This window comes from Neofelis nebulosa, chromosome 4 (genome assembly GCF_028018385.1).
Source record: "Neofelis nebulosa isolate mNeoNeb1 chromosome 4, mNeoNeb1.pri, whole genome shotgun sequence".
Lineage (NCBI taxonomy): Eukaryota > Metazoa > Chordata > Mammalia > Carnivora > Felidae > Neofelis > Neofelis nebulosa.
Window position 1 is genome coordinate 94,096,930 of NC_080785.1, and position 15,826 is coordinate 94,112,755.

Sequence of the window (15,826 nt, forward strand, 5' to 3'; positions counted from 1 at the left end):
CATTTACCTTGGAGGAGAGAGAGTCAAATGCAGACCAACCTAACTGATCCTAATGTTTTTCTAATAAGGTCGGTTAATGATTAGCACGTTTGCTCAGCTATTTAAAGGAATTCAATGTGAGGAATGTCCAAGGAGCCTGATGGGCATCATTTGTAGACTGAGAATACTAATATGTGCTGCATAGAACTGTATTATTTCCAAGGATGCCGAAACCGAGGTTAACGTTTCTAAGGGGCCTGGTCCCGTGCCTCACACGTAGTGGGTGCTCTGATGCAGTTATTGGTTTTGATATGACAAATGACAGGTCCACTCAATGAGAAGTGCCCACCGTAGAGAGGAGGGAGGGGGTGTCTGAATCCTGCCTCAGCTGCTCATGGTCCTGTGATATTGAATGGGCCACCTGCACCGGGGAGCTATTTTCTCATCTTTAATGACGAGGAACAATGAAACCTCAGGAACGAATGCTTTCTTTGGCCAGGAAGGAAGACCTTCCTCTGCCTGTTGGTCCTTCTAGCTGGACTTGGAATCAAAGTGATGAGACAGATTGATAGGAGAAAATCAAATTTAGTAGGTATAAGCATAGGGAAATTCCAAAGACAATGAGGCAACAAGAAGCTTAGGGGAGCTAAGGAGAGCAGAGGATACAAAGGGGCCAGGAGCGGGAAGGTGAGAGGAGCTGTTTGGAAGAAAAATCTTGCCCAATCATGCAGGCAAGTTCCTTAGGTAAAGGGGAGTCTCTGTTAATAGCTCTCTTGCTGGCACAGGCTCCCCTTTCCAGTGTCATTTGCTGTAGTTGAGGGCGAGGCACAGAGATTTTCCTGCATCTGGTGGGTTTTATTACCTTTAATTCAAAATCATCTTTATGGCAAAATAATATTTATGCCGTCAGGGGAAGCTTGCCTTGGGCCCCTACACTATTCATTGTTAAGTGTCTAAGCTTCTGGGGTTTCATAGCAAAGTGGACTCTCCAGCATGCTGCTCAGGACTTGGTTTTTAAAGAGAAGTTACTCATCTTGGGGCGCCCGGGTGGCTCAGTCGGTTAAGCATCCAACTTCAGCTCAGGTCATGATCTCACAGTCCGTGAGTTTGAGCCCCGTGTCAGGCTCTGTGCTGAGCTCAGAGCCTGGAGCCTGCTTCGGATTCTGTGTCTCCCTCTCTCTCTGCCCCTCCCCTGTGCATGCTCTGTCTCTCTCTGTCTCAAAAATAAATAAAAACATTAAAAAAAATAAAAAGAGGTTACTCATCTAAGAAAAGACGTGATTTTTTAAAAAAAATTTTATTCAGGGGCGCCTGGGTGGCACAGTCGGTTAAGCGTCCGACTTCAGCCAGGTCACGATCTCGCGGTCCGTGAGTTCGAGCCCCGCGTCAGGCTCTGGGCTGATGGCTCGGAGCCTGGAGCCTGTTTCCGATTCTGTGTCTCCCTCTCTCTATGCCCCTCCCCCGTTCATGCTCTGTCTCTCTCTGTCCCAAAAATAAATAAAAAACGTTGAAAAAAAAAATTTAAAAAAAAAAAAAAAAAAAAAAAAAAAAAAAAAAAAAATTTTATTCAACACACAGTGTTATAAAGGTATAAGTGGAAGATTGAAGAAAATATTTTATCCACAGTCCACTCATCAAAATATATCAATGTCTTTCCTCTTTTGGGCTTTCAGGTTTGTCCCGTTCATCGAAGGTTGACGTCATGTCTGCATCCATTTATTCCACGTGACCAAGGGAAGCTGTCACACTGGACGAGATCTCAGACTCTCTGCTGGGCGGAGGGGAGCTGCCCCAGGTGAGGCGAGCACGCCAGCCTCTCAGAGGTTAACCGAGCAGGTCCAAGCTTCAGCACCTGGCCCTCTGCACAGGGTCTGCCTGAGTCCACACCTGCTGTGACCCAGCTGCCTCTCCCCTGGGGCTGAGGTCTGGGGCCATCAGAGCATCATGCAGCATCGGGATGACCTGGGGGGACAGGATGTCCTGCTCCCTCAAGTGCTGCCCAGTTTCTCTCTTCCTGGCAACAGCAGGGTCCTGATCAGAACCCTCCACTCTCCTCATGAGGGTTGGGTGAAAGCTTTGACTACTCTTTCTGCCCTGCTCAAGAGTTTCCCTCTATTATTTTTTAAACATGTGTCACTGTTGGAGAAATGTGATCCTTTAGTGCCACTTACAGAAGAACACAGATGCACCACAGCAAGAAGAGAGGTAGAGGAAACGAAAGCCATTGTCACTTGTTGACGTACATTCTTGAGCCCAAGATGGAGCCCCTCCAGCACAGGGTACCATGTAGTCAAACCTAGACTTAGGTACCTTTCCCGTCCCAGTAAATGCTACCCTTGACCAGAAACACCATTTATTCCATCCCAGCCAGTGCCCAAACACCAAGAATCGAAAATCTAAGGTTCATAAAAATTCCCTCTTGCCCATAATCCCTGGGGAAGCGTGCTCTGCTGTGTGTGAGGCACTGAAAGCCCCAATCCATGGATTATTCCTTTGAATAAAAGACATCACACTGTACAAGATAAATTGTTTTACTTTTGTCATTTGACACATTCAGAGGAGTCCTTGTCTGGAGATTTGGGACAGGCTTTATTAAAGAGTCTTGGCCAACAGTTTTGAACCTTCAATCTGAGCAGTATTTGAATAACACTGATAACCATAATGACAGAAACAGAGTTTTAAATGTGGACCATGTGAAATAAAATTTATTTTCATAAATCAATAGACGGTTGTGGATTTTCTCCTCCAAAGTAAGATTTCCTTATTGGTGACCATGTAAAAAATAGAGAAAGTAGGAAGAAAAGAGTTCACCTGATTTCTCCCCACCTACATTGCTTACCTAATATGGAGACTCTTTCCACCTGCCATTTTGCTGTGTACGTGTTTCCCCCACTGTCACTCTCTTTTCCACTTAACATTTTTAGCACAGCTGCACAAACACCTGCTTGAGGGTCTGAATGATGGCCCTGAAATATTCTTTTAGCAGAGTATTCTACTCAACTCTTCACCAGCTCAGCACAACATTAGAGCCTGCACTTGGGGACACTTGAGACTTGAATCTTGATTATAGTTCAGTATGTCTCCCTTTCAGTTTTTACCAAATGGAGTTGCTCAGGAGCTGGGTCTGGTCATGGGTGCTGAAGGACCCAACCCTCTGGCCCAGCCAAGTCCCCTTTCTGGCCGTCTCCCTCTCCCTCCAGGCTGTCAGCCTATAATTAGCATAACTAATTACCATAAATATATCCAGGGGGCCCTGATACACTTGGCATAACTGAAAAGGAACCTGCATTTCAGTCGGAAGTCAATGCTCCCTTTATTTCTTTAAATTTCATTTCAGATGCGTTCCTCAGCTGACCCTTCACAAGGCCCCGCCTTTACCATTTCTTTTTTTTTTTTTTTTTTTTAATTTTTTTTTTCAACGTTTTTCATTTATTTTTGGGACAGAGAGAGACAGAGCATGAACGGGGGAGGGGCAGAGAGAGAAGGAGACACAGAATCGGAAACAGGCTCCAGGCTCCGAGCCATCAGCCCAGAGCCTGACGCGGGGCTCGAACTCACGGACCGCGAGATCGTGACCTGCGCCTTTACCATTTCTGAGGATCTGACCCTGGAACCGCAGGACCTGGTCCCGCCCCCTGGTCTGCACCGCCTCTGCTCTCTTCCCCATCCCTCCCACTCTCCCTCCTTTCTCTCACCAGTATCTGCTGGCACCACCTGGAAGCAGCAGCTCAGACCCTCTCCTGACCTCTGCCACTCACCCAGGTGGTCTCCTCCCAGCAGGTGCAGCCACTATGTCACCCTGGGCTTCTGTCCACCTGCCAGGACTTGGAGCCAAGCTGGGTCTCCTTGCAATCCTGTGCGCCCTCCTGTTTCCCGGTAAGTCTGGACTCCCTCCCCTGTACCCAGTGTGGGGGATGGCCGGGAGCCTCAGGGGTTTCCTCCAAGCAGCCTTGTGGAGGTCAGACTGGAGCAGCCAACCTTGATCGTGGCACGCGCTGGCAGCTCGGCCATCCTATCCCACAGGACTAGAACCAAGTTCAGTTATATCCTGGTACTGCCACAAGGAGGGCAAGTCACAGTGACCTTAAATAATGGGACCAACATTATGTTATCAAATTAATGCTGAATAAAGTCTAAGAATATGTTCAGAATCACAATTTTCAAAGTTACGGTATCTGTTACCAGTTGCCCACACATCCTAGTATTGTGGGAACATTGACGTCCATTACCTCAGAGCCACCTGGTAAAATCTCAATTCCAAAAATTTCCAGGCATGCCTGGAAATCCACGTTAACTGTTTTGTATCGGGTCTTCTTCATGTTCAGCCCCGAGAATGGGCTCAGCCCTAACTGTCTCATAGAAATCTTGTATTGCTTTTGAATTTTGTTTTAAAATGTAGTTTAAAAAGAACTCACGCATCTTAGAATGTTAAAAATCACTGCGTAATATTGAACACTTATAGACAACAGGTGATGGTTAGACAATCTGATGGTTAGAAAGACCTGGAACCGGTTCTGTCTTGATCACTTTTCTCCCTTCCTCTCACACAACCTTTGCTTCTTTGACAAAACAGCACCTTTTTTTGCTCCCGATTCCCACGGACTCCATCAGCCACGTTAGAGGAAAGGTTCATGCTTGGAGAGCTCAAAGCAGCTTCTTGGGCTGAGTGTGGCTTTTCCCCTGTGGAGGACAGACACCAAGTGCTACAGAGAGTGGCACAAATACTCAGGACTTGCTTTATGTCTCTTTTACCCAAATGCAGATGCTGGAATGAAATCCTCTGAAGCGTATTACACACAGTGATGCACACAGCTGTGATTTCATTCAGCAAATGTGGTCTGGCACCTTTACTGCCTGAAAACATGATCTGCATCCTTCCGTGTAAGGTTGCTAGAAATTGGCTTCATGTGATCTTCACCAGGAGACTGAGAAGATAGACTTTCACTTAAGACTTTGTGTATCCCTGTCTTTGGGGGCACTGATGTCCCTCCTGGTCAAAGGACAGGAGTGGGTGCTGAGGGGCATAAAGGGTGGACTTCGTTGAATGCCTTCTGTATTCCCCTTAGAATTGATTTTCCTCATTTCTTTACCCTGCTCTGTGTTCTAGGAGGCTAACGCCCACGGACTACACTAATGGACATCTTTGTTGTGACTTCCACTGAATGTCGGCCAGTGAGAGTTGAAGTTCAAAGGAACCATGACCTCATCATTTGACAACAATTTCCATTCCTTGGGCACTAGACTTCCAAACCTGTGGATCCAGGGCCCTGGGAGAAAAGAAACAGATTCTTCTAGTGGGTTAATTGGTATAAAAAGGAATGGCCACTCCCACCTACACCTCTTGGGTCCTGAGCACAAATTCTGTCTCTGGGGTAGAAGGCCCTATATGTTGGCCCCAGGGGAGGATGCAGCCAACCCAAGGCCACCTGTCAGGAGGGAACCCTGAGCTCACTCTGCTCCCAACTCCCAGCCTCCTCCTGATGCTTCCATTGACCGCTTCCAAACAGTAACCAAAGGATAAGGAAGACCATCCATGCGGTCCATGAGGGTCCACCTCGTAATGCCCAGAATGAGGTAAAGAAAGATGGACAGTCCATCTGGAGGAGCAAAAGGAAGAAATCAAGCAGATGGTCACTTAAGTGGGTTATGTTTTCCACCAAATAAGTAAAATAAGCTGGGGAATAGGGGGCCACTTTGAATTTGCTTAATGTTTGTTAACTTTTCAAGAATATATGTCGGCATTTGTGAGCAAATTTGGGTTGTCTCAGACCTGCTGCCCTACCCAGTGGAGCCTTGTCAGGACACTATGAGGGCCACTCATGAAGCCATGGCTAAGGGTCACAGTGGGCACGCATCTGAATGAGTTCCTTTGTGGACATTCTGCCCCAGGACCCTTCCTGCTAGTGGAAGGGAAAAAGCTAACAAAAATCACATATCTTCTCTGTTTAGTGAGCTAGTTTTAGCAGAAAGTGTCAGGGAAAATACACGGAGAGCACTCAAAATCCCATAACCAGACTTAAACACTCACAATGTGCAAAGAGGATGATGCTTTGGAAATCTGTAGCTGGAAGAGTTTTATTTTCCCATATACATCATGTCACTGGGAGCCTTTCTCAGGTTACACCAAACATTGACAGATACCATCCACAAAAGCAGGCAGTGGCTGTGCCCAGAATAAGCTCATTTTAAAAGTTAATCATGAGTTGGGGCGCCTGGGTGGCTCAGTCGGTTAAGCGTCCGACTTCGGCCCAGGTCATGATCTCGTGGTCTGTGAGTTCAAGCCCCGCGTCGGGCTCTGTGCTGACAGCTCAGAGCCTGGAGCCTGCTTCAGATTCTGTGTCTCCCTCTCTCTCTGACCCTCCCCTGTTCATGCTCTGTCTCTGTCTCAAAAATAAATAAACGTTAAAAAAAAAAAAGTTAATCATGAGATAGTGAGTTTGAAAGTCAAATTTAATTGGAAAAAAAGGGGTTTTCTAAATTTCCCAATCTCCTATTTGATACATTGGTATGCAAGCCTAGCAAATTAGGAACACAGAAATTCACTATTGGTGCTAGATACAGATAAGTGGGGGCGTGGTGTCCACAAAGTTTGCACGCACCCCGAGACGAAAGGCTAGGGGTTGGCATGTGGTGTGAGATGTTGGGGAGAGAGAAAGTGAAGGTACTTTCTGGTTCCCTTGTCTCTGAGAGCCTTGCCCCGCAAAGGATAGAAACTTCTTCAACAGAAACCCAAAACACGGGGGGGGGGGGGGGGGGGGGGCGGAGAACCTGAGAATATCTGCCTGATGTCAAGCTCTGGAACACGGCCCTAGAAGAACACCACCAACAGTGGAGACATCGGCACAGACCAGCCCAAACCAGCCCTGACTGTCCCTCCGGGCGGCACGGGCTGGTGATCCAGATGCTTCTTAGCATCTGTGAGAGGGTCAGGGCGCTGAGGGGACCACAGGAGGCAGCAGCTGGGATCTGGATGAGAAGCTGAGGTGGGAGCTTTGCATTCCAAGCCGTGCTGTGAGTCGGTAGGGGTGGGTTCGGGGCTGGTAACTGCACAGGACAATTCAGAGGGAGAGGCTGAATCCAGAGAGTGGGGCTAAGGGCTGGAAGAGGGCGGCAGGGAGACTGTGAGAACTAACTCTCCTCCCGGGTGCAGTGATGACATCCTGGGGTGAGCAGGAGGCAAGGAGACAGAAGGATGAGGAAGGGGACAAAGGAGACAGAACTAGCCTGAAAGGGGCTGTTCTAAACCAGAGGAAACTGTCTTCAGTTGGTAAGCTTAGTGCCTCCTCCAGCATCAGAAGGAAGAAGAGATGACACGTGTGAGTTCAGCAATGACGACGCTCCCGTCCACTGCCACGCACCAGAGATGTAGCCTGGGTTTGCTCTAACCACTGCACCCTGCTCAAGGTGCCTGCGTGAGGGGGGAGGGGGCACCAGTGGGGACTACAATCTATCCCATGCCCACCACCCTCTATGCCGTGAGCAGGGCTGCGTCAGCCTGGGAAAAAGTGCCTTTTTTAAATTTTCTGTCCAGGTTGTGCAGTGTTTTAATTAGTAAAAGGAGACTTCTGTGCTAAGGGAGGCCCTGTTTAGAAAGTAGTAACTACATAGAGTTGTGTAAGCAAGATACAGGGTTTTTACAAACGCAATCCATGAAGCTTCCTGAGCCTAAAAAAGATAAACTAGTCTGCAAAAATAATTGTCAATGAACTAATGAAAATAGTATTGTTTGAATCCGGTAAACCAAACTTTAAATTCTAGAGCACAGAGACAGACTGACAGTCATGAGAAATGTACTAAAACAACAACCACAAAAGCCTGCATTTGCATCAACCCCAGGGAGCCAGCAGGTGCAGTGAGAGGAGGAGGTGAGCTGGAGCTTCTCCAGAACCTTCTTCTGTGGAGCAGAGATGCCATCACCCACCCCAGGGATGGTGTGAGGTTATGAGATTAGAAATCCAAATGCTTAACGTGCAGCCTGGAGGAAGGACTTGGCAGTAATTATCAGTATTTCTTGTCATTTTCACTTCTGCCTCCATTTCTTAGAAGGAAATAATTGGGACATTTACACACAAAAAAAACCTTCCTTGATTCATTTTGTAATATTGCTATCTGCACAAGATATACCTGTGTCCACATCTCTGTCTCTGTCTCCATCTCAATCTCTATCTACGTATCTGTGTCTATGTCATTATCTCTATCTCTATTTTTCTCTAGCTCTAGCCCTAGCTCTATCTCCATCTCTCACCTATGTCTCTATCCATTTACTCCTGTCTATCTATCCAGAAATGGATTCATGGGATTGATGTTCCCATCACCTGACAAATATTCTCCAGACAAATCAGAAACCTCAGAAACTGCATGGATGATGCCCCTGCTTCCATGGCAGCCTCCTGCGCCAGCTTCCCATTGACCGGATCGCCTCCTGATGACAGCCGCTGTCTGGGCTTGTGGAGAGCAACCTGAGTGTGTCAGGGACCCTCAGCATTTCGTCCTGAGATGTCCAGGGAGTCTGGGTGACACAGGCCGCATGACAAATGGACTGGGATGGAGGGAGGGCAGGCGACTGCGGTCCCAGACGGGACTCGAGGGCCGGGTGCTGCGCCACACGAAGGCAGACGGAGACTGGTGCTGCTGGGATACAAGTGCCCGGAGGAGCACCCTTGTGTGCGGTTCTGCGACCTCGCCAGGGTCTGCGCGTGCCTGGTGGGTAATGCAGCTTCGGTACCCACTCGCTGAACGGATGTGTGAATAGATGAATCTTAGGGAGCAGTACTGAGCAAGCACATTCAGGGTACTTCCTGTGATGAATCCTCATCCGTGCATTCTAGAGCCTTGAGAGACATACGTACACACAGACACATACATACCTGTGTGCACATACATGTAGGCACATTATTATTACAGAGTGGTATGTAACATGTATGTTACACATACATACTATGTTATAATAAGTTTAAATGGAAGAGAAAAAGTATCCTACTTAGGAACATAGGTTCCAGACATAGATCCTCTGCTGCATCCAGACATAGATCTTCTGCTGCAAATTACTATATTTTTTAATGTTTTATTTATTTTTGAGAGAGAGGGAGAGAGAAAAAACATGAGTGGGGGAGGGGCAGAGAGAAAGAGGGAGACATAGAATCCAAAGCAGGCTCCAGGCTCTGAGCTGTCAGGACAGAGCCCGATGCGGGGCTTGAACTCATGAACTGTGAGATCATGACCTGAGCCAAAGTCAGACGCTTAACCCACTGAGCTACCCAGGTGCCCCTCCCTCTCTGTTCTAAACCAGTAAAGGATTTCAGTCTTTTAACAGGAAAATGGCTTCCTTACAGTTATATCATTGGATAGTCACAATCACACAGTAATGAGAGAAATCTGCTGATGAAGTGAGTTACCAGCCCTATTTTGCAGGATGATTTGGGGTAAATACTGTGGGTCTCTTCCTCTGGTTCTTAGCTGTGTGCTCAGAGCGCCCCTTCTTCTTACTGCGACAGCCACCAGATCTGCGCTGTGATCAGCCCCGTATTCAACCACCTCTCCTGACAAGTGCTGGCAGAATGTGGTTCCTGTCCTGGCTCATCCTGGTGGCCTCCCTTGGCAGCGTGAGTGGCTCTACCCACGGGACATTTCATTCAGTGAAGAAAGGTGATATTAAGCATCGACAATCTAGTCGCCCATGTGGGCAGAGGCTGCCCACATGGTCATTCAAACTAAGTTGACAAATTCCACCATGAGCTTGAATTCTTCAGGAAGAAAGTATGGACCTCACACCCCAAGCTTTTCATTAATGGAGAACAAATGTGTACTATTTTAATAAGTGTCAAAATTTCACTAATTGTTGCTTTTGGGTTTTTTTTTTTCAGATACAAATGCAGACATTTTAATAACACGACGCTTACCATCCATTACCAAGAAAAAAGGAAACACAGCATTTTTAGTATGGCAAGTAAAAACAGGTGTCTTAAGGAAGAATGTAAATATAGAGTCTTATTGACAGAGGCCAGACCAGCCTCTAAACCAAATTCTATGTATTTCTTCAAATGCATATGTGACCACAAAGTGTTAGTGAAGAAAGGAAATGAAGCCAGGAAAGGACAGAGGGATTTGCCAGCGAGCCTGAGGATACACCGAGTTAATGAGGCAGGTGCTGGGCTGTATGACTGCACCTGCTGGGATCCACTGTATGGAAATGCGCCACTGACGCTGAACAGAAGCCCTCCCACTATGCCATACCCCCGAAAACATATACCCACGCCTTTCTAGCTCCCAAGGACCTGGCCACTGTCTATACAGGACTTGTCTCCTGCATCTGTGTCCTCAGCAAGGTCTGCACTAGGAGCCCAAGGATGCAATCTGTGATGTTTCTTTCAGTTAGGTCACTCGATTCTTATCACTGTTGGGGACTGAATGGCTTTTGTAAGTGTCCTGAATTTTCTACTTCTCCATTGATGAGAAGCTTCCTGAGAAGGAAGCCATGTCCAGTGTGCAAAATGGTTTGCTGAATGAATAATGAATGAATGAATGAATAGGAGAATGATGAAAACCACAAGGCCTCTGTTGTTTTTCTTTGTTTGCTTGAGAAAGAGAGAGAGAGAGAGAGAGAGAGAGCATGAGCAGGGGAAGGACAGAGAGAGAAGGAGACACAGGACCCAAAGCACACTCCAGGCTCCTAGCTGTCAGCACAGAGCCTGATGCGGGGCTCGAACTCATGAACCTCGAGATCATGACCTGAGCTGAAGTCAGATGCTTAACCAACTGAGCCACCCAGGGGCCCCCATAAGGCCTTTGGAGTGATAAAAACCTGGATTTGAATTCCTGCTCAGCCACTTAACTGACAGCACGATCCAGGAACGTTACCAAATCTTTCTCATAGGGTTGCTGGGGACCGAAAGAGGTTCCACACAGGACAGTGCGAGCACAGGGTCAGCACATCACAGTGTCAGTTCCCATTACAGCTAAACGGCTTCCCTGAGCCATCTCAGCTAATACAGGAGCTCAGGGACTCTTTAAAAGTCACATCTTGGGGCGCCTGGGTATCTCAGTCGGTTGAGTGTCCGACTTCGGCTCAGGTCATGATCTCGCAGTTCGTGAGTTCGAGCCCCGCGTCAGGCTCTGTGCTGAGAGCTTAGGGCCTGGAGCCTGCTTCGGATTCTGGGTCTCCCTCTCTCTCTGCCCCTCCCCCGCTCATGGTCTGTCTCTCTGTCTGTCAAAAATAAATAAACATTAAAAAAGAAAAAAATTTAAAAAAATAAAAATAAATAAATAAATAAATAAATAAAAGTCACATCTGACATCGTCCTCCAAACAACAGTAAAGTGTTGCTCTAATTCTAAAAACAACTAACAGTTGTGCACAGGAAAAGAGTCAAGGATAATAAACCAAAATATGTATTTCCTCCAGGATTGTTCTTCATTCACAGCAGACTATAGTAGCGTCATGACATCTAAAGCAATAACTATAGCAATTGTTAGATTTCACCAAGCTTGGGATGTCTAGGTGGCTCAGTCGCTTAAGCGACTGACTTTGGCTCAGGTCATGATCTCAGGGTTCACAAGATGGAGACCTTCGTCGCGCTCTCTACTGCCAGCACAGAGCCCTCTTCAGATTCTCCGTTCCCCTCTCCCTCTGCCCTTACCCAGTTCATTATCTACCGCCCCCAACTCTCTCTCAAAAAAATAAACATTTAAAAAAATTTCACCAAGCTTTGTTAACATTCTACAAACCACTGATCTAGAAAATGTACAAAATTTTGCATAAAGTTGTGGGGTTATTATCTCATTTGTTATTGTACAGTAACAAGACTTTTCTTCCATTTCTCATGATAACCATATGGCTCTCACACTCTCACAAATACAGTGAAAAATCTATAACTCAGGGAGTGAAAAAGAGTTCAAGGATAGTTGTGGTTGAAGCAAAACTTAGAGGAAAATTTTGAGTTTATTGTTTCCATGTAGAAGATAACATTGAATTATTATAACATGGGTGCTTTAGTGAGGTTCTGGGATCTGATCGTTCTTTATACTGGGAACATAATAAAATAACACTGAGAAGGATCTTACTGAGAAGATCTTTCCTTGCTTCTAAAGCCAACCTTGCCTCCCCCATCCTTGCCTCCTCAGTCCCGATTCATGCCCCGCTCTTGGAGAAAAATCTGGCAATGCCATCTCATGGATTTACACGTGTCTTTCACTTCATTTTGTAGGTTGACTATCGTCCTTTCTTGTGTTTTCACTGTTTTTATGAAACTTTCACTGCTAACTTGCTCACTTACCTCTGATTCCACTCCCTTGCTTTTCAAATGGAGACACCAAGATGAGAATCCCTCAGGATCAACTCTCCTTAATGCAATACCAGAGATTGCACATATGTTGCAAGCTGTCTGGAGCTTCCCTTGAGAAGATCATTGTGCACTGCTACCCCCTAAAATAAGGAGAGCCCCTGAAATAAATCCTATGTGGCTCAGCCACTATTACATGGAAGACTACGTATTTCCAACTTGGACACAGACAAAGGAGTCTTCTACCTGATAATCAGTAAGTCTTCAGGCCTGATGAAGCCTCCTGCTATTATCCCTGCTGGGATCCCACGATGTCACAAAGGCAGAAGGAACCTGTACGAAAACCTTCTCCATTACTAACCCTCAACTCCTTTCTCACTTGAGCAACCTGCTCTTAATCACAGGGTCATAAGCTGTTGGAACAGGAAGGGCCCTTGGACATACAGAGCCCAATGCCTGCACAACCAATGGAGATACGGGAGCCCAGAGATGGCAAAAGCTTACCCAAAGCCCGTTAACCACAGAGGTGGGGCTATGTGTGCATATGTAAATATCGTAGAACAGCCTCCAAGATGCTTCTTCTTTCAACATGTCAGAGAACTGGGTTTGTTTTCGTAATAAATTGTATTTTTTAAGTTTATTTCTTTATTTTGAGAAAGAGAGAGAAAGCACAAGTGGGCAAGGGGCAGAGGGAGAGAGAGAGAGAAAGAGAGATAGAGAGAGAATCCCAAGCAGGCTCTGCACTGTCAGTGTGCAGCCCGATGTGGGGCTTGAATTCACAAACCTCGAGATCATAACCTGAGCTGAAGTCAGGCGTTTAACCGACTGAGCCACCCAGGTGCCTTTGTTTTAATAAGGAGCTATTTTTTCCATGAGAGATAGAATTCTACAAGTTTCTTCTTTTACTCCAGGAAAATAGTGTCATCTCAGAAATTATTTTCTCATTGTTCATTGCCTGGTAAAGTCTCATGTTGCTAAATGGTAAAAGTGGCTACTAAAAAATGGAGACTATCGTTCACATTTCTCAAGTATATGTCTGTTGGCATGTTTGCATTTTCAGTTACTGAAGTGTATCCTCTTTCAGAAATACAATCCCAAATTGCAACGGAGCAGACCTGTGGTTGTGAGAACAGAAGGGCTTTTCCTTTGATGCGGTCTCTGAGCGGTTTCACACACTTGAACACCTGGAAATCAAAACCTCTTAATTCTCTGAACACTTTTCCTGGTAATTTAGAAAAGTCATTGGTTGACCACTTGGCCCTGATCTCTTCTTCTTTTTTTTCTTTTCTTCTTTCTCTCTTCTTTCTTCCTCCCTGTCTCCTTTCTCTCTTTCTTTCTTTCCTTCCTTCTTTCTTTCTTTTTCTTTCTTTCTTTTCCTTCCTTCCTTTTTTCCTGTCTGTCTTTCTGTCTTTCCTTCCTTCCTTCTTTCCTTTTTTTTTCTCTTATCATTTCCATTTTCCATCAGCATTTTTCTGTGATTACTACTTCCATGGAAAACAGATATTTTTCTAAATTAATCTAAGGAAAACATAAAATATCATATGCCATGAAGACTATAATTCAAGGGCTTCCAAGAGAACTCAGGAGATCAAATTGCCAGGACAAAGTTTTTAAGCTGGTCGTGCAGTGAAGCTTAGCTGAAAATTTTGTAGAACGTCTAACCAGGCTGGATCAAGATATTTGTAGAATGAAGTAAGCTCATAGTAACTCCCACTGGTAAGTAACTTTGTTCTATTTTGATCTTGTGAATGAAAAACTTATTGATGCTTTTCAGAAGAAAACAATATGGGATCACCCCAGCATATGGACAGCAGTATTCGAGCTCCAGATCACTTTGTATGGAAACAAAACCACTTTGAAAATGGTTTATTTACTTAACCAGTTGGAGGCAGATTGAAATTCTACTTTTAGGAAACACACAGAGAAAATAATAGACTCATATTTGAAATTCAAACATCTATAGGACTGTGTCTGTAAACCATTGCTGTAGGTTATTGGTTCGTGCTGTTTCTCTTGTAGATGGTCTTTTAAGTGAGAAAAGCTTTAAGTATCTCTAGTATTAAGAGTGCCCCTTTCTCTAATAACCTGGAAAACCTGTATGATTGCTTTTGATCTCATCTTTAACCAAGTGCAAAAAATTTCACTTCTACAGTAAATGACTGTAGAACATCAATAATGCCACTTCATCTTAATACTCTAGCTTCTGAGGGAGTAGGCTGCGACTAGTCAAAATTTGTCCCATTGTGACTCTTGTGATATTGCCTAGAGATGATCCAGTTTAAAGGCATTTGTGAGCTCAGTAAACCACTTCAGCTCTAGAGTCCATCAGAAGTCTGTCTGTATGGTTTATATCCTTGTTTGTTTACATTGCCTCAGCAAACATTCACTGAAGAAAGTGTCTATGCTGGATGCTTGAGGTCAAAGGGGCTCCCGACACGGTCCCAACACTCAAAAAGCTAGTAGCCTAGTGGGTAAGCATTCTAGATTGTGGCTTGACTGGGCCCCAAGTTTTTTGGCCTGTGGCTGACAGAGATACAGACTGTCTTGGGTTCATCAGCTCTTTTCCTATCTTATTTTATGTAATACTTATTGCTTATAAAATCCACATGTGTCGTTTAGTGGAAAATTGGGATAGATGAGCCAAAAATTATCCCATTAAAGAGAATAATCATATTAGCTAATATTTATTGAGAGCCAGATAACCACACTGACTGGTTTCAGTGCCTTATCTCAGTCCTCAGCAGTCCTATACAGGAGGTCCTCATTCCAGTTTCACAGATGAAGGACTTGAAGCTCAAAGAAGTTGTTATTTGCCTAAAGTCACATGGCAAGTTACTGTGGCAAAGTTTGGGACCCAATAGACACTTGTCCATGCCGAAGAGCATGGTTTAGACCGTTATGTGCTATTAGAAACAGCAAGCTGTATTTTTATTTCTGAATATTTACTCTTCTGAGCCTGACCTTGTAAATTGACTCTTTAGTCGAGCGCTTAACTAGTAATAGCTCATAATTTGTATTACTCTTCACACAGAAAACAATGTTTCTGCTTCTATCATGGCTCTAAAATTGCCTCTCTTCCCCTCCCCACCCTCCACCCCCCGCCAAAGATCCAGTAAGTCATGTTGAATACACGTTCGTTAGATTTTCAAAATGTGATTCTTAGTGTATTGCTATAAAATGACAAGTCCTTTCCACACCATTGCATTCAGTCTTCTTTCTGCATCAGCATCAAGTGCGCCGGAAACACTGACTCGGGCAGGACAGCTGGAGCAGGTGGCCTACACGCAGGACTCGGCCGCATGACCCACAGCTGTCTTTCCTCTCAGGCTAGGACAGCGGCAGAAAGACCAGACCAGACAGGATCCTCTGATGAGCAGCTCAGGACTTTACATCAGTGCCCTGGAAACTCTTAGGGTAATTTCAAGTTCAAAGGAACAGTCTTTCAGCAACAAATTAGTTAAGTGACCATCATTAAGATTTCAGACTCTGTAACAGTTCATCTGGCTACTATCGTGGGAATGGGATTCTGGAAAGAACTGCTTTACAGTCAAACCAGGTCCCTACCCCTCA

At 45.4% G+C, this 15,826-nt stretch overlaps 1 long non-coding RNA gene and 1 gene segment (V, D, J or C); one reads left to right on the forward strand and one right to left on the reverse strand.

The window, feature by feature from the left end:
- The window catches only part of LOC131509574 (T-cell receptor gamma chain C region 5/10-13-like), a 242,219-nt gene that overhangs the window by 112,953 nt on the left and 113,440 nt on the right, over positions 1-15,826 (reverse strand).
- On the forward strand, positions 3,648-11,207 carry LOC131509575 (uncharacterized). Of its 5 annotated transcripts, XR_009260577.1 has the most exons (5): positions 3,650-3,855; positions 4,742-6,998; positions 8,263-8,682; positions 9,474-9,581; positions 9,843-11,204. It is a non-coding gene; the product is annotated as an uncharacterized LOC131509575 (long non-coding RNA). The 5 variants fall into 5 exon arrangements; XR_009260576.1 differs by having other exon boundaries at positions 3,648-3,855; positions 8,263-9,581; positions 9,843-11,207; XR_009260578.1 differs by lacking the exon at positions 8,263-8,682 and having other exon boundaries at positions 3,651-3,855; positions 9,843-11,202.